This window comes from Nannospalax galili, unplaced genomic scaffold (genome assembly GCF_000622305.1).
Source record: "Nannospalax galili isolate Female #2095 unplaced genomic scaffold, S.galili_v1.0 scaffold1296, whole genome shotgun sequence".
Taxonomy (NCBI): domain Eukaryota; kingdom Metazoa; phylum Chordata; class Mammalia; order Rodentia; family Spalacidae; genus Nannospalax; species Nannospalax galili.
In genome coordinates, this window is record NW_008338720.1 from 1,307,640 (window position 1) to 1,326,342 (window position 18,703).

Consider the following 18,703-nt stretch of genomic DNA (forward strand, 5'->3'; position numbering starts at 1 on the left):
CACTGAATTCTTTACTGAATGAGGAATTTCCCTTCTGTTGCTGCTATATAATCATGAATCTAAAAAACATTGAGATCCACAGGACACTTCTAAAACTCTAGAAGTCTAGTCCACACTGGGATTTTTATCTTTTCCAATAGCAATTCAACAGTATAACGCAGTCAGGGCACAGTCCATGGCATCTTATTAAACTTTCCTTCCTCTCCTAGTCCTTTACTCGTGACTCTTTCTTATATAGAAGACATCTTCCTAGTCCATCTTCTTGCTCACCAGAGTGTATCAGATCCTAGGAAGCTCCAAATGCTCTTCTTGGGATAGGGGGTTATGAAACATCAACTGCTCATTATTTCTGTCCTATTACAGACAGAATTGGGCAAATGGGCAGCCAGCCTGTGCTTGATGTGATATGTATGATGCTATGTGTACTCCAGGAGAGGCTCGAGAGGAGTCACATGTCATTCAGATTTGGCTTTCCAAGTGTTAGTTACGACTCACCTGGACTGCGCTCATTTAGAAAGTCTGTGAGACCCAGGTGCTACACTAAGTACTCTTCAAGTAGCTTGCCTAAATCTCACGGAACTCTGGGACTAGTACTGTTTCATGGGTGGGAAATAGAAACTAAGCAACTTGCTAAGGCTCTCATAACCAGCAAATGATGTGACCGAGCTTCAAACGCAGGCAGCTTTAGCTGCCGCCCCAGGCTCCTTGTCATTAATGGATGAAGACTCTGAATGTCACATGGCTTGATGTTGATGTAAGACTTGAAGGAAAAGTGGAGCTTGTCAGGTACAGATGAGGGGATAACTATGTATTAGACAGAAAGAGCACAGGCATGTGACAGGATATGTGTCAGATACAGCAGGCAGTCAACAGGACTGGAGCGGACGATGCAGTCACAGTGATGGAAGAATCAGAAGTTGAATGTCCAGTGTTGCTACTCTCTTAGCGATTTCTCTGTTTGGGATTTTCCTTCAGTCACACTAAGTACCTTACATAGTTTGCTGGGAGCAAAAATGCGTGGTTTTGGAGCCCATGGAGAAGCCCTGGTGTGCAGCTAAGTTTATACGACCCTCTATTGCCAAACACAATCAGTACCAGAGCATACACATGTATGGCTTGCATTTTGAGCATGTAAAAAGAAACAGGGAGAACTTGGACCTCTTAGAAAGGGGCAGTCAAAAGAACCAGGGGTAAAACTACCATAGGGCTAGCTAACTACCTCCCCAAGTTTGTGAAAAGTGAAATGAACATCTGTGGTATCTATAGATTGATGCAGAACAAAGTGAGCTGATATTAGAAACCAGGTTTTGAATTGTGCTTCTTCTGGAGAGCTTGAGCCCAGTCAGCCCTCCTGATTATTTCTGGTCACGATGGTTCCTTCCATTCTTTTTTCTGCGGCCATCATCATTACCTCTACTGTTGTCATCTGGAGATGACTTTGGGTGACTTCTTTTACTCAAATGCTTTCAATAAAATCATTGGCAGTATTGTCCTTAAAGATTTGGAAACATTTTAAATTGTTAAGCAATTCAAATGCAACCTTTTTAATGGGTATAGTAGAATTTAGGGTAATAAATCATGTTTCCCAGCAACAGCAGTAGGGATGGTTCCAAATTGCCTAAAATATTCTTTTTCTAACAAGTCTTTTTGTTTTTTGTCAATCTTAAGGATTATTTCAGAGTTCCTCCCAGACCATCTGAGATGGCTAATGTATACTTAGGAAAGCTCTCTCTCTCTCTCTCTCTCTCTCTCTCTCTCTCTCTCTCTCTATACTTGTCCACACATATCTGTGCATGCTGAGGTTAGAGGTGGGTGTCAGGGGTTTTCCTCAATTGCTGTCCATTATTTTTTGAGACAGGCTCTGTCAGTGAACCCAGGGCTCACAGCTGCAGCTAGACTGGCTGGTCAGTCTTCATGTCTCTGCCTCTCAAGCACTGGGGTTGCAGAGGTGCACGACTCTGCGTGTATGCTCTTACATGGGTGTGGGGATTCCAGTTTAGACCCTCATGCTTATATAACAAGCACATGTACTTTACCCACTGAGCCATCTCCCCATCCTACAGTTTGAAAAGAAAAATCTTTGAAAACAGTTTATGTCTTATGACAATACTTTAAAGTTGTCTTTAAAGGGTGAAAGACTATGCATAATTATGTCACAGCTTTTTCATGATATTACTTAGCAAACAGCTTATGAAGAATTTAAAAACTGCACATACAACATTTGCAGTAGTCATAATTTTTTATAAAGCTATAAAATGTATCCGAAATAGTAGATGGACAAATATACAGCTATTTGGAGTTCATGGAGTTTTGGATAGCCTTTGATTAATGTTCTCAAGTCAAAACTAATTATTTAGTAAAATGTAATTCATATGTTCTTCAATATTTTCTAAGGGCTTATTTTCCAATGGAAATTCAGAGCCACCTAGTGACCAAAAAATACTTAAAATTTAAAACATGACAATTTTCTAATTAATATGGCAGTGGTATCTTGTTAATTTTTATTCATACAGATTCAAAGTGAAAATTAAAAAGTCACATTTGTGAAGTCATACTTCATTACTGTTAAAGAAATCTCAAAATTTTGAAAAGTTTTGCTGGGCATAATAGTGATTTAAAGACCTGGATAAAATGGTTCAAACCTAAAGAACTTTTCAGAGGTAAAATGACCTTTTGCCTGTTAAATGAACATGGTTTTTTAAACCTATCTGCTGTAGTATTTAAGTGATTATTAATGTTTTCTACACCTCTGGTAGTGAATTTTAATTAGAGTAATTGCCCAATGATTTTAATGACAAAAATGAAACTAAATATTGAAATAAACTTGATACTTTTTTTAAAAAAAGAAAACAGAAAAGAGAAAAACAGTCTCTCATTTCTGGTCTTTGATGCCCAAAGATAAAATTGTATCAAGGTCAGGTCTACAAGATTCAATCTCCCACACATTAAGTAGAATATGCCTTTTGCTCCTTTGGAGGTTAGAGGCCCCTATCATTGGTTTGAGATGGTACATGAGGTTAAGTTTTGCAGTGTTTTCATGCAAAAACCACTTTACTAAAGGGCATATGCGTACCCTTCACAAACACAAGCAACCTGCCTCACAGATTGATGTGCCTTCCTAATGTCTGCTGTTCTGGGGAAGTGTGTGCTGTCTTGAGAATGGGGAGAGGCAGTTGTGCAAAAGATAACCCCATGCAATGGGCAGAAAAGAAAGCACTCCCTTTATTCCTGAGGTTCTTTGTAGAGCCCTCCCCCCATTTAACTACCCTCCTTTTACACATTTCTCTCTTAGAATCACCTGTATCCTACTATTCTCTCCCAGGTTCCTTTCTTCCCTTTACCTCCCTTGTTCCCTTCCATTTTTTTTAGTTCCTGCAGTTACATTGGGATGTGCACTCACAAGGATTTGGTGCTAGGATCCACAACTTTTTCTGAGTCTGTGTTACTTCACTTAGTATAACAGTTTCTAGATATATCCATTTACCTGCAAATTTCATTATTTCATCTTTCTTTACTGTTGAGTAGAATTCTGTTGTGCAAATATACCACATTTTTGTTAACCCCTTAGGTTGCTTCCATCTCTTAGCTATTGTGAAAAGAGTAGCATGGTTATACAAGTGTCTCTGCGATAGGATGAGTCCTTTGGGTATATGCCAAGGAGTGGTATAACCAGATCATATGGTAGGTTCATTTTTAGATTTTTTAAGAGTTCTCCACACTGCATTTCTACTGGTTTCATGAGTTTGCAGCCCCACAAGCAGTGGATGAGTGTTCCCCTTTCCCCACATCCTCTCCAGCATTTGGTATCATTTGTTCTCTTGATCTTAGCCAGTCTGACTGGGGTAAGATGAACTCTTAAGATAGTTTTAATTTGCATTTCCCTAATTACTAATGATATTGAACACTTTTTAAGATGTTTCTTAGCCATCTTTATTTCTTGTTTCGAGAACTCTGTTTAGATCTTTAGCTCATTTTTAAATTGAGTTGTTTGTTTTCTTGATACTTTGTTTTTTAAGTTCTTTATATATATTCTGGATGTTAAACCTCTGTCAGATGTATCACTGGTAAAGATTTTTTTCTACTCTGTGGGTTTTCTCTTCACTTTCTTGGTTACTTCTTTTGCTGTACAAAAGCTTTTTAGTTTAATGAGGTCCCACTTGTTGATTGTTGACCTCAGTTCCTGAGCAACTGGTGTTGAATTTAGAAAGTCCTCTCCTGCACCTATATGTTGTAGGTTACTGCAATGTTTTCTTCTAACAGTTTCAGAGTTTCCAGTATCAAATTGAGGTCTTTGATCCATTTGGAGTTGGCTATTACACAAGGTGAACAATAAGGATCTAATTTCATTCTTCTACAGGTGGAGATCCAGTTTTGCCAGCACCATTTGTCTTTCCTCCATTGTGTGTTCTTGGCACCTTTGTCAAATATTGGGTAGCTGAAATTGTGTGTCCTCATGTTTGAGTCTTCAATTATGTTCCATTGATCTATTTATCTATTTTCATGCCAGTGCCATGCTGTTTTTGTGACTATAGCTCTGTAGTATCCTTCCAGATCTGGTATAGTAATCCCCCCAGCGTTGCTCTTTGTGCTCAGGGTTGCTTTGGCTATCCAGGGTCTTTTGTGCTTCCACATGAATTTAAGGACAGTTTTTTCTAATTCTGTGAAGTATGTCAGGGGGAGCAATTGTTATAATGTGGATTCCTGGGCTCTGCTTCACAGGAAGCCAGGGGTCTACATTTTAAATGTGTTCCTTAGGTGAGTCTTTTCAAGATCACAGGCTGATATTTATTCTCAATGCTGCAACCTTGGCCATCTCATAAGAAGTAAAGCTTTCGTTTCCTTGATAAACTCTCCCTTACACTGAGCATCTCCATAATTTCACCAGAGGAACCAGCCCTTCGCCTTGCTCTGTCTTACTGGACTCTCTTTGCAGTCATCTAAAGCACAAATAGAGATAGTTTATGGCTCCTTCGGTTTCAGAAATTTCTATCTGAGTCTTAGCTTGGGTGCATCACTCATTTACATAGGAGTCAAAACCATTTTTCAATAACCAACACAGCTCAGAATGTAGACAAGCACTCAATAAATCTCTTCAAGTTTGCCAGACTGCAGTCTTTATTATTCTGACAGTTGTTAGTGCATCTAAATATTAACTAATTAATCTAGCTTGTAATATTCGCTGTTGGTTTCATTGAATGAGGTGGGAGCGGGTCAGATCTGCAGACCATTCACAGTCTCCAAATGCAAATAAAGCAGGATTTGTTTGTAGGTGGAACCAAATGATTATAAATGAATGGTGGCTGTCTCCTGGGATTGGACATAAAGGTTCTGTAAACGAAGAATTGTATCAACAAACAGCTGTTGGGAAAATACTATTATGCAGTAATAGCTGCTATTAAAATCCATTAGCAATCTTGATGGCCTGTTTGAATTTGATGCATCATTTGCTTTGAATAGCATTTCTTCCTAAAGTTTTGTGCTAGAATTTATGCAGATTGATAGGCAGCCACGGTGACATTCTGGGAGATTAATACCGATTACACACTTTGCCTGTACTGGCTAATCTAGCCCTGAGAACTGCTGCAAACACTGCAGCTTAAATACCACCAAGGAGAAAACATACAGTGTGGAGCAACTCTCCTATTATTGTGAGACAGCCTTCCGGTTTCCATGGCAAAGATTTACAGGCTTTAAGTGGATACACCACTTTCCATTTTTTAATAGCCTCATTTTCCTTCATTCTTTTACCTTTTGGAGACTTCAGAAATCCCTCTAGGGAGGCCATAGTGCCCTTTGGACCCAGTGAGTTCGCAGACACTGGGTGCCTAATGAGATTTTGAAAAATGCAGGAATTCTCAAAGAGAGTGCAGCGGTTCCGAAGGTGAAAGGAAGCTTTGCAGTGTTAAGAGGAAAAGCCAGCCCAGAGCTTGTATCGTAGGTGCATCAACCACACCCCGGTGCAGGGAGGATCCAGAAGCAGCGCCATCTGGCCCGTGAGCAGCAAACGGCTGCCAGGAGATTATTAATCCAAGATGAGAGCTGTTCATGCCAGCTCACAGTTCCAGCTATCAAGGATGCAAGGATACATTGTTTACACAGATGAGAAAAGACGTGAGGACAAATAGCCTGTGTACACTGAATGCAACGCCAAGGCAAGCGGGCTGCGGGTTCCCGCCTCTGCTCTAGTGCGCTTTGCCCACACATCCTTGAGACAACACATCCTTGCATGCCATGCTTTACTGCATTAGGATTGAAAATCTTTGGGGGGGAAGAAAGCTTAACATTTTTTCCATCCCAGATTCTAGCACATGATAGTCTCTAAAATAGCCACCCAACCATCATTCTCTGCATCCCCCCCTTCACTGACTAATTCATTCAGTAAGGATGTGCTTTGATATCAAAGATACAGTATGAATATAACAAATTCCTTGTCATCATAGACCTAACATTCTGCTGGAGACAGGGAGGGTGGACAATAAACAAATACACAATATGATTTCAGGGTTAGGAAATGCCTTGAAGAAATACCTTGAATTAAAGTAAATCGGTGTCTGGGAAAACACAGGGGCTTCAATAACCACCTGTTTAGTAAATAGTAGGGTGACTTTAAAGGTAAATAAACAAGAAGTAAAAGAGAGGCAAGCAATAAAGCTTTACCAAATGTAAGAGCAGAGATGCTAGGTCTATGAAAGGCCCACTTAATTGGCCAGGTGGAAAACAAGTATATAAACTGCCAAGATAGTGCTGCACCATACAAAGGAAGGGAAACCAGAAGGTGCTGGGCCTGTAAAATCCATTAAGAAGTCAAATTAATGTCTGAGACCTTTGGGAATCTAAAAAAGTGATGCTTCCTTGCTAGAGCTGGGGAGATGCTCAGTGGATGAAATATTTGCATCACAAGCGTGAGGACCAGAGTTTGAATCCCCAGTACCTGTAAAAAGCCTGCCATGTTGGCATGCACCTGTAACTCCAGTGCAGGAGGACAGGGGGAGACAAGTGGATCACAAGGGCTTATTGGCCAGTCTAGCCTAAAGGGGGAGAGACCCTGTCAAAATGTAACGTGGAGAGCAAAGGAGGATATTAACCTCTGGCCTCCACACATGCACTCTCCAGTGAGCACACATATGCATACACTACACACACACACACACACACACACACACACACACACTTTTTTTTTAAGTGAAGTTCACAGGCAGACTGTTAAGCATTTGATAGAATGCTCATGTAGCATACATGAGGCTCACTTCTCCCCTGGGAGTCAGTCCAAATGACCAGAGCCAAACTTCGGAAGTTTTAAAAGTTGCCTAAATGGGAACTGGAGAGATGACTCAGTGGTTAAAAGTACTTGCTGCTCTTGCAGACGATGGAAATTCAGGTCTCAGCACCTACATTAGGTGACTCACAGCTGCCTTTAACAGATCCAGTGCTTTCTTCTGGTCTCCTCAGGCACACACACGTGTGAGCATGCACACACTGATACACACGCATAAATAAAGTCAAAATAAATTGTAAAAAGAGGCCTAAATGATCTCAAAGTCCACCAAGAAGGCTAGAACTGTGGGTTCAATGGCTGGAACCCTGTAGAAAGTCACATGACTGGAAGAGCCAAAGGTAGTACTGGAACTCATGTTGCATGACAACAACCTGGAATTTTTTCCAACATGTCTTCTGGGAGACATCTCTTTGTAAGGAATACTGGTCCTTACAAAACAATCAGCAAAGCAAAACAAAATTGAGGGCAGGAGGGGACCAACCTTCCACCAGGCATGATGGCACAAGCCTGTGACCCTGGCTCCCAGGAGGCTAAAGGAGGAGGTGACATATTCAGGGCCAACCTGGGCTACATGGCAAGACCTGGTTTAAAAACTAAATAACAACAACACAGAAAACACCAACTGCTACAGCAGTGTACATCCAAATGAGCATATGGAAAAGCAGACTTTAGACACCATGGGCAGGGCTCCTGCTGGTCCAAAGTATAGTAGAGTCACTGACTCCTGTACTCTACCACTGCCCGTTCTCAAAAAATGAATTACCAAACAACAAATCATCTGATCAATAACCAAGCAAACAAAATGATCAGGAACAGCTTAAGAAATGAAGTACAGATCACCCCTAGCCATCAAGGAAATGCAAATCAGAGCTGCACTGAGACTCTGTCTCACCCCAGTTACAACGGACACAGCAGCACATGCATCTGTGATCACAGTACTTTGATGGAGAGATGGGAGGTGGAGACGTGAGAATGCCCGGAAGCTGGTGAGCCAGCTAGCCTGGTCTAAATGGTAGAGAACAACACAAGAAGCCATGTTTATTGCAACACTATTGACAACAGCCAAGACATGGAACCAGCCTAGAGGCCCACCAGCAGACGAATGAAGAAATTGTACATATATACAGAAGGGAGTTTTATAAAGAAAAATTAAGTTTGTCATTTTCAGGAAAATAGATGAAATTGCACATCATCATATTAAGCAAAATAAGCCAGACCCAGAAAAATACATGTGATGTTTCCTGTCATGTGAGCTGAGATAAGTCTTCTTTACCTTTAAACACTCAGATATTCATTGTTACTGTCAGTCTTTATTCAGGAAACTCAAAGCCAAAGGAGAAAAGTCTAAGGGCATAATTTTGCTTCCATATAAGGTGAAAACTTCCTGATATCTAGCTAAAGATGGACTGAGCCATCTCAGGTGGTCATGACTTTGCATAGAACTAATTGTTCAATTTGAGGTTCATGACCATCTGTCATGTTTAAGGAACTTGAGAATTGACTAGGGGTGTAGCCGGGGGAGTAACTGCCTAGCTTGCATGAGGCCTTGGGTTCATTTCCTAGTACTGCCCCAAAGAAATAAACACAAGTCCTGAGAAGAGTTAGGTGGAGCACAGGAGGCTGAGTGGAGATGACCATTAAGATTATGTGTAAGGCCAGCAAGATGGCTCAGTGGGTAAAGGTGCTTACTGCCAAGGCTGATAGCATGAGTTCTATCCCCAGGACTACTACAATAGAAGGAAAGAATCAACTCCCCAAAATTGCCCTCTGACCTCCACACTCGTGCTGTGGTGCCCATGATCCCACCCCCCAAATAAACGTAATGCAATTTTAGAAATTTTAGAAATGACCCAGCATTCAAATTTAGTTTCACTCTAATTCTAAAGTATATAATTCCAGAAAAGAACCATCACCATTATTTTTCTTGGTTTTCTATATCTTTTCTTATTTTTTTATGCAGTACTGGAGCTGGAACCGGGGCTTCATGTATGAGCAAGCACTCCACTAATACATGCATCCCCAACTGCCAACTGCTCTTCTGATTTATAGATTTGGGGACTGATATATATATATATACGTATATATATGTATATGTATATATAATATAGATCATATATATCAAACATGTATATATGTTTTTGTGTGTGTATGTGAAAGAGACAGACACACAGACACACACACACACACACACAGAGAGAGAGAAAGAGAGAGAGAGAGAGAGAGAGAGATTTAGAGAACTCTGTCTTCCAGGATAACTGTCTATCTAAATCTATTCAGCCACTCGTTTTGCTTAGAGGCTGGAGGGGTCAGTAAGAATTTCTAGTAGTATTTTTTATGAAAGCTTTTTCCACGTGTGGTGAGTCAAACCAACCAAGCAGAAGCATTCTGCCAAATTCCATTAGAGTCATGTCTCCCAATAAGAAACTCATGTACAGGTCTTCTTCCCAGGACAAGGGCAGAGAGGAGGGAAATCTGAGGCAAACAGAACAACCGTCATTTAATGATATAACTGTAGGGAATTATGTATGACTCTATATATGTGAAGTATAAAGTTAAAATTATTTTTATTCTCAGCAACTACAAAATGTTAAAACAGGCAGGTTTTAATTTAAGCCATTCTCTTGAGCCTAGATTCTAGTAATTCACCAATGAATATCAATATTATTGACCCAACTAACGTTTGTGTGTCTGTGTGTTTCTGTGTCTGCGTCTACATGTGTGTCTGTGTCTGTGTATGTGTGTCTGTGTCTGTTTGTATGTCTATGTCTGTATCTGTGTGTGTGCCTGTCTGTGTCTGTGTCTGTATCTCTGTCTGTGTGTGTGTGTGTGTGTGTGTGTGTGTGTGTGTCTGCCTGCCTGCCTGCCTGCCGTAGGGAGCTGCTGCCATCTGGCAGTGAAGAACATCTAGCATTCTTGCAAAGAACAGCTGTTTATATCTATCCAGACCGTTTAGCAGAGTGCATGAGATGAGGCTATTTATGAGGCAAAGGGAAATTCAACTTCTTTTGCACCATGTGTATGTTCTGGGTCTAGATTTAGGTGGGCAAATATGTGCAGCCAGAAAGTTTGGCAAATTAGAGCAGCGGGGACCGTCTGTTGGACATTAATCATTCTTTCCTTAACTGTGTATTGCCTCCTAGTTCAGTAGTGAGCAGTGAATTTCCATGCCTTTGCTGCAGACTCATTCCCAGTCTGCATTCCCAACAAACCATCTTTGCAAGCAAGACTCATGGGGCCATTTGTTCATGACCGTGTAGGGCTAAACTATTAATTTATACTCCTGGCCACATCCTGTGGTGGTTTTCCTTATACTGAATGACTCTGTACAGTGACTCTAACTCTTGGGCCTACAGTTTAATTCTGACTCTGTCTTACTGGAATCAGTGCAGACTCTACAAGACTGCCCCAACCTCAGATGATCACTGGGAGTCCAGTGTCACCTGCACATCTGATAAACCAATAGACTGAAGGTCCCTAACTCCCCTCTGATTATCATAATTTTCAAGAGTGACTTACAGAACTAAGAAAAAAAAATGCTTTAGATAGTCTTCTAGTTTGTTTCTTCATTGCTGTGACAAAACTCTCTGATCAATACCAACTTGGGGAGGAAAGGGTTTATTTGGCTTACATTTCCCAGGTCACAATTCATCAGGGAACTCAAGGTAGGAACTCAGGGCAGGAACCTGGAGATAGGAGCTAGAGCACAGGCCGTAGTGGAACCCTGCTTACTGGCTTGCTCAGTTCACAAAGCTGAATGTCTCAGTAGCCCCAATCTAGCACTGAAGGTCTGATGGATTATTGGAGATCTGCTAGTCTTCAGTCTATGCTGTAAAGAGCAGCCAAATGAAGAGGCACGTAGGGTGTGGTTAAGAAGGATCCTGGGTGTAGGGGTCTGTCTCCGTGGAGCTAGGGTATGCCACCCTCCAGGCACATGGCTATGCACACTACTAACCTGTAAACTCCCAGTCTAGGAGCTGACCAAGTGTTAGATTATTAGGAAAAAAGCATGCTCCTAGCATTCAGGAAATTCCAAGAGAACTTTGTGTCAGGCACCAGAGTCAAAGATCAAATATTAGAACAAAAGATGCTTCTAGCATCTCTACCACTTAGGAAACAGGGATTTAAGCACTCTATAGAAAACAGATAACAGGGGTATATATTAAATAATATATGTATATATAATTTATTAGTTCACAAGCTGGTTCTCCTATCCTTTCTTTCCTTCCATATTGCAGATTGAGCCAAAGGTCTTGTTCTTGCTAGTCAATTGCTCCAAAGCTGAGCTACAAGCTTTTGTTTTGTTTTGTTTAAGGTGAAATATGTATTTCTTTATTATTAGGGTGCTCCAGAACGAACCCACTAGCATTCTCTTCATGTGGCAGAGAATACATCTGGCCCACGTGGCAGGAAAGGGGTTAGGGCTCCCAAAGCCAGTGGCAGAAGCTGCAATCAGTCCCCCACTCACCAAGGGTGTGTCTTGGATTCCATCATCTCTGCTGTAGATTCCAGCCAGAGCCACGATTTTCCCAGAATCCTCTATTCCAGCAGCAAGTCTTTCGCCCTTGCCGCTCCTGACTCTTTGACCCAGGTCAATTGCCTTCCCCTCAGTCACACTCACCCAGGCGGGGAGGTGGATGAGAATACACAGTTACATCAGAAGCACACAGGAGGGCACTAGAAGATGGCACCTGGACATAAACCTAACAATAAACAAATACTTCCTCTTCAAATGATAGGGCTGGGGAGGAGGGAACTGCACACCCCAAGAAAACTCAGCCCCAGCAACATGGAGACTCTGTGTGCAGGGCGTGAGAAACTCAAAGTGGCCTGTGTCTTGCTACCCCACCTTGCACACAGGAGGGAGCTCCAGATGGAAATACAGGGTATTGCTGGCTTAGTCAGGTTTGTCCTGGTTCTTCCTGCTGTTAAGTGGAGACATTCTACCTGTGGCCTTTGTTTTAGGTATCAGTCCAGTTATTTTAAAGGAAGTTTAAAGAATAGTAGTGGAGTCAGGGAAAAACAACTGCAAGACAACAAAAATACAAAAACCAGATGTAGTACAATATTTTATAACAGAAAGCTGCTGAAAACGCTACATGGGAACATAGACAATACGATACACAGCTGGGGCTGGGGTCAATGGGGAAAACAAGCCAGAGGCCACAGGCCTACACCAAGAGCCTCTCAATGAACTGCTGAATGGACTGGATCTGCTGCATTACCTGAGAGCCTTCTTTGATGGTGGCAGAATAGGCGATGACAGGCCTGGGGACCCCACAAGCCCGTTCCAGGACCTGCTTGGAACGCGCAAACACATAGGGAACATTCTTGTCTTCACACAGCAGTGGGAGATGCAGAATGATCTCCAAGGGCTCGGCATCTGCTGCCATCACAGTGAATTCAGAGACACCTCTATTGAGGGTTTTGGTGGCCTCATTTGTACCTTTCTGAAGCTGCTTGTAGTTACATGACTGCTGAACAAGGTCCAGTAATTTCTTGGTGAGGTGGGCATCTGCAAGGGGATAGGCCTTGTCAGGGCTGGGTCCAACTGCCTTGCTGAGACCCGACCTTGACCTGCCACCGACAGGCCCAGCGCAGGCACAGAAAACTGTGCTTGTCTTTTTGAAACAGGGTCTTACCATGTAGCTCAGGCTGACCTTGAACTAATGATACAGCCAGGCTGACTGAAACTCAGGATCCCCCCTGCCTTCCCAGTGCTGGAGTTACAGGTGTACAGCCCAAGGGCTGCTTTTCTGATCTTTAATCCAAATCATCTCCAGTGTGCCCTTTCACACTAAACTGCAGATCTAGTCAAACATACCCTGTTCCCTTTAAAATCCTTCAAGGCTTGCCTCCCTTCCAGTTAGAGTACTTTCCTTTGTGGCAAACGAGCACATTTCCCATCTGCTCCCTGTACCACACCTTCCTTCTCACAACTTTCTCCTCTTGCTGCCACTGTCCTAAACTCTTACTATTTCCTCCTCTAGTGCCTTGTTGAATGGCATTTGTCAACTTGAAATGCCTGCTCCCCACTTCTTCACCAAACTAGAGCACTCTCCTCCAAAGCAGTTCAGTCATACAGCCTCCAAGAAGCCCACACTCAGGTTCCAATCAGAATGTTTCTAACAGTTTTAAGGAAATTCATAATCCTTCATTCATAAACATTACCTTTTAAGATGATGCAATCCAGTGGTTTTGGATTTACACACTTGTGCCACTGTCACCATGACCTATTTTGGAACTTTTTCATTACCCTCAAAGAACCCTGGTACGCACTAGCAGTCACTCCCAATCTTCCCTCCTCCACATCCAGCCTCTGGAAGCCACTGATCAGTCTTATGTCTATAAAGATTTCCAATTTGAGTTCCTCGCCCCACCAAGGGTATGGCCACATGTCCACCGCTGGCTGGGTGGCCTTCCTAGTCCATCTTTTCCAGTTAGCTTGAAGGCCTTAATGACCGGGAACCTCATCTCCAGTTGTTTTCTTAGAACCTGGCCTGATGTGGCAATATGCTGGACCTCAAAGTCAGGTTAGAAGAAAGAGAAAAAGGATGATTTCTCCCCCAAAACTTGGGTGTTCACTGCCTCAATAATCAGGATTTAGTCTCACTCTCTAAGGGAAAAAAGGCCTTCTTAGTGACAAACAATACCGGAACTTTGGCCAGCACGTCTGGTAGGAAGAAGTAGAGAATGTGGTGGGAGGATCATGGGGTTAGGCAAGGGGAGCCATGCTGAAAGGAGAGAGCCTCCCTGGAATCCTTGCCATCTTTAATCTATGTTGCCTGAGGAATTCCTTCAAGAATAAGAACAGGAGTTAGTTCACGTTCTTCCTTGAAGAAATTGTCTCCATGCATGCAGGAATCCATCTATTATGGAAGTAGAGGGCAGAGGCTTTGGAACCCAACAGCTGGGTTTGAATGGGAGCACCTGCCAAAGTGTAACATTAGGCTAAGTGAGCCTTCCTGTCCTTACTTACAGAAGTGGGTGTGTGTGTGTGTGTGTCGGGGGTGAGCGTTAGACTATCACATAACATAAAGCGAAATAAAATTTTTACATTAGTTGGAACTGCTTTTAAAGACAGAAAACTGTTTTGATTCCAGTTAAGGAAAAAAAAAAAAAGGAAGGCAATTCCATTGGCTCATATTAATAAAACATGAACTTTCTTCTCCTAGTCTTGTCTGAGAAAGTTTTTCTAACATCACACACTACAACACTTCCAACAGCAGATGTGAGAGAATATTTTCCCCACAGTAATCAAGCAGTTCTTCAGCAGACACTAGCTGGATGTCTGACAATCCAATTTAGTTCTGACACCACCTACGCAAAGTCAGTGTCAGATGGTACAGATTCCGAGCTCAGTCATAAGGAACTTCCCCTTGCTTTGGATGTCAATCACAAATCTCTACCTCTGGAACTTCTTACACATAAATAGGAATTCCCCACAACCCCCTACCCAGGGTCGGTTGATTTTCTATAGACATTTTCAGCCTTCGGGAAGATACTGTTTACCTGTTTTTGTAAAGGGTATTAGAAAGGACCTGCAGAAGAGAGGCATAGGGCACAGCATGGGGTAAGGGACACAGAGTCACCATGTTCTCTGGGGGCACGAAGACCCACACATATTCTTTATCCAGAAGCTCCCAAACCCAGGTTTCATCATGAAGGCATGGTTAGTTCAGTTGTTGACCGTTGATGATTATTTCAACTTCAGTGCCTCCTCCCTCTCCCCTGCCTGGAAGTTGGAAAATGTCCCAAATCTGTAACACTCCCCTGACCTGAGGCTATCTAGGGGCCTTTGGCCACCAGCTATCTCATCATAGGAAAAATACTTTTATGAGTCCAGGGAGTCCGAGGGTTTTGCAAGCTTTTTGCTAGGAAATAGAAACAAAGACCCAACACGCATACCTGCTTCCCTCTGACTTGGCCCCATTTTCCACTTCAGGGAATGTGGGCTGTCAACAGCTCCACATATAGTTGTAAGGTCTCGTCTTTGGAGAAAGGGCTTCTCTTTCCAAGCTCACAGGACTCTGAGGTATGTGTGCAGTGCACATTCTTTACCTGTCACCAGGCTGGTGAGAGTGAGCATCTATGCTTCAGCCAATGTGGAGCGCTTCCCGTCTATGGGATCTTTGTTAACAACAGGAGAGGCCTTACTGGACAGGCAAAAGCAATAAGAATCTACTGTGTTTCCTATTCTCTTTGCTGTAAGGTATCACTACAAACCAAAATAAGGCTCACAAAGTCATGAGTTTATTTTCATGAAAAGGCAACTTGGTAGGGGAAAAACAAAAACAAAAACAAAAAACGAAGGGCTTGACATTTGACCTCCTAGAAAGCACCACTTGGAGTCTGAATTGATCTGGCTGTGAGCGTGCACCACCAAGGTACATGGCAGCATAGGGTGGTGTGCAGCACTCTTTGATCTGGTCCCCATAAACAAGTCCAAAGGTAGATTGGCATCTCCCTGGCAGATGAGGGAGACCCAGCTGGAGCTCAAGGATCAAGACCTTTTTCATAGAGGGGTTCATAGAGGTATGGATGGAGAGGAAAGAGAAGACAAATTGCTGTCATGTCCAGGGGAATGCAGTGGAACTCAGGGCAATCCTAGGGTATTACATTTAGTAGAACAAAGGTTGTAAACCAGATTAACAGTCTCAACAAACTTGTATTCTACCTTACCCTCAAGGTTTGGAATGGGATGGGCATGGGGGCTACCTTGATTTAAGATTGGGTGTGCAACAAGATTGATGCACAACTTCAGTGACTCCAGGGATTCCAAGGGTTTTGCAAAGGCAGCTTTCAGGAGCACGGAAATGAGGCAGGTGCAGATATCCTCTACTGGGGTAGCAGAACCTCTTCTGTATAATCCCCCAAAGCCCTGTTCATCCCATCATCAATGAGGCATCTCTCCACATCAGAGGTCTTCTCCAGTCCCCTCTATTCTGGAAGAAATTGTCCCTGATCACACACCGAGTGCTTTAACTCCCTGTATTGTTCTGACCTTGAAATGTTTGGCTCTTATGAGAGTATTTGCCAACTGAATAAATGCTTATAATAACACAGCCTCTGAACGTGGCATAGGAGACACATCTGCAGAGTGTTTTCTTGTTTGGGTAGATAATGACTTGCATTTTGTTGAGAAGGAACTGACTGTTTAACAAATGAGTTGCTGAAGGCGCCTCAGTCACTCTCATAACCACTAGTGCTTATTAGTGCACTTAGACAAACTTGAGCATATTATGCAGACTCTTTACTGTCTAAAACAAAGACAGACCCAGTCTTCTCCCATTTCCCCCTTTACCACATATTTAAATAATGAAAACAACACGTGCTGTTTTATGAAGAAAATAATAAAAATATATGGACATTTATTATCTTGTACCTACATTCAACTCTCTTCTCACTAGAGACTGAAGTTGTTAATCCTGCATATAAAATCTCATGAACCTCAGATATGGATATATGGAGAAACAGAAGCATCGTGGAAACACAGAATGTGGAATTGGACTGAGGTTAATAATACAAGCATAATCTATACATTGTTCTGGAATTTTATTGTTCCTGCTAATTTTCTTTCCTCAGGAAAAGACCCATAAATAACTCAGTCTTGTAAGACCAACACGCATCCTTGCTGTAGCTGTATGGGCAGGACTGTCCTCAGGGAGGAGTAGTGAGACAGTGATCATTTAAAATTTTTGTTACCACGAACAATACCGCATTGCTGTCCTCATACAGGGATATTTACATGCTGTGTCTTTTGTTTATAATATAGTTTTCTCAACTATTTTTATATTTATTTCCAAAACAAGAAGGCACTCTGAAGATGCGTCTCCTACGTCAGGTTGAGAGGCTGTTATTATAAGCATAAAGCATATATTTTAATTTTAAGTGTATGATAATCTTTCAAAAATTTGCTCTAACCGCTAATCTCACCAGCTTTGTTTGAAAGAATCGTTACCCCACATCCTCAGCAGCTTCCAATATTGTTCTCCCTCAGACTCTTCGATAGGCTTCATTTGCCTCGTCTCCATCCCGTGAGGCCTGAGCTTTGCTTCTCGTCATCGGCTCTGTGCTCTTTCCTTTCTTACGGACAGCTTTGTCTGTTCTTCACTTGTGTCATCATCCTTTTTTCTTCATTTGATTTTTAGTTTTATGTATGTTAGGGGTTAATGTGTGTTTATCACAAATATTACAAATGATTTTCCAGTTCACCATTTTGACTTTGCTTATAGTATATTAACCATAGTCTTTGCATTTACAATTAAATGTATATGCTTCCTTTTGTGGTCCTTGGGGGGTTTGGTATTCTTAAAAGGCTCCATCAGGGGCTGGAGAGATGGTTTAGTGGTTAAGAGCACTGGCTGCTCTTGCAGAGGACCCAGATTTGATTCTCAGCACCAACATGGTGGCTAACAACTGTCTATAGCTCCTTTTCTAGGGAATCTGACATCATCCCGTGGCCTCCATGGGATTTGCATGAATATGGCAAACTTACACACATGCACACAAAGCAGTCACACACATAAAATAAAAATAAATCCAAAAAATTAGAAAGCTCCCTCAGGGGCTGGGGAGATGGCTTAATGGGTAAGAGTGCTTGTTGAACAAGCCTGAGGACCCCAGGCACAGCTACGCATGTGCCTATAACCCCAGTGACAGGGGTGGGGGTAGGGAACAGAGTCAGGAGGATGGCTGGAACTTACTTGCTGCCAGTCTAGTTCCAGGTTCAGTGAAAGAACTTGTCTCAAGGGAATAAAATAGAGTGTGATGGAGCAGGACACTTGACATCCTCCTCTGGTCTTCATGAGTTTGCATATAACATACAGGGGCAGGGAGAGAGACCAAAGATGAAAAGTAGAGCAAAATAAAACAATAACAAAAGCTCTGTAGGAAGCAGCATTATAGAATCTCCTTGAATCTCTTCAAATAGTTACTTAAATGTTTTCCATTTAGACCTTCAACTTGTCTGCAGTTCAATTCTGCATTCCTTCTTTGGATGTGCTCCAGTTCTTTTTACACCATTTGTGGGTCCAAACAGCCATTTTCCACCGAGTTTACAGCAGTGAGCTGTCATCTATTAAATTCCTTTGCATGCTTTCTAGACTGCTTTCTGGCTCGTGACTGTATTAGATGCTACTCACTGCCATCTATTTCACAACACTCCTTGTGTTATGTAAAACATAACCCGGTAGCTTCAAAAGATACCATGATATTGCAGTTAGAGAAGAATCATAGGACAAGGAGTAGGCAGTGTCCTCGGTTATTCATGAAATAATACTACCAATATAGTTGATCTGAAAACCCAGCAGATGAGGAAATGCGCTCTCCAACATCAGTACCTTGATGAATCTTGAGCCCAGGCCATGCTTGGCAAGTATATGATAATTTGGGGACTCCTCTGGTTCATTTACATAAATAGATTACTTT

The 18,703-nt window shown here is 42.2% G+C and overlaps 1 protein-coding gene and 1 pseudogene across 15 annotated transcripts in view; one reads left to right on the forward strand and one right to left on the reverse strand.

Moving 5' to 3' along the window:
• The window catches only part of Prune2 (prune homolog 2 with BCH domain), a 284,817-nt gene that overhangs the window by 130,294 nt on the left and 135,820 nt on the right, over window positions 1-18,703 (forward strand). The window lies entirely within an intron of this gene.
• Window positions 12,445-17,307, reverse strand: LOC103734425 (annotated as a pseudogene).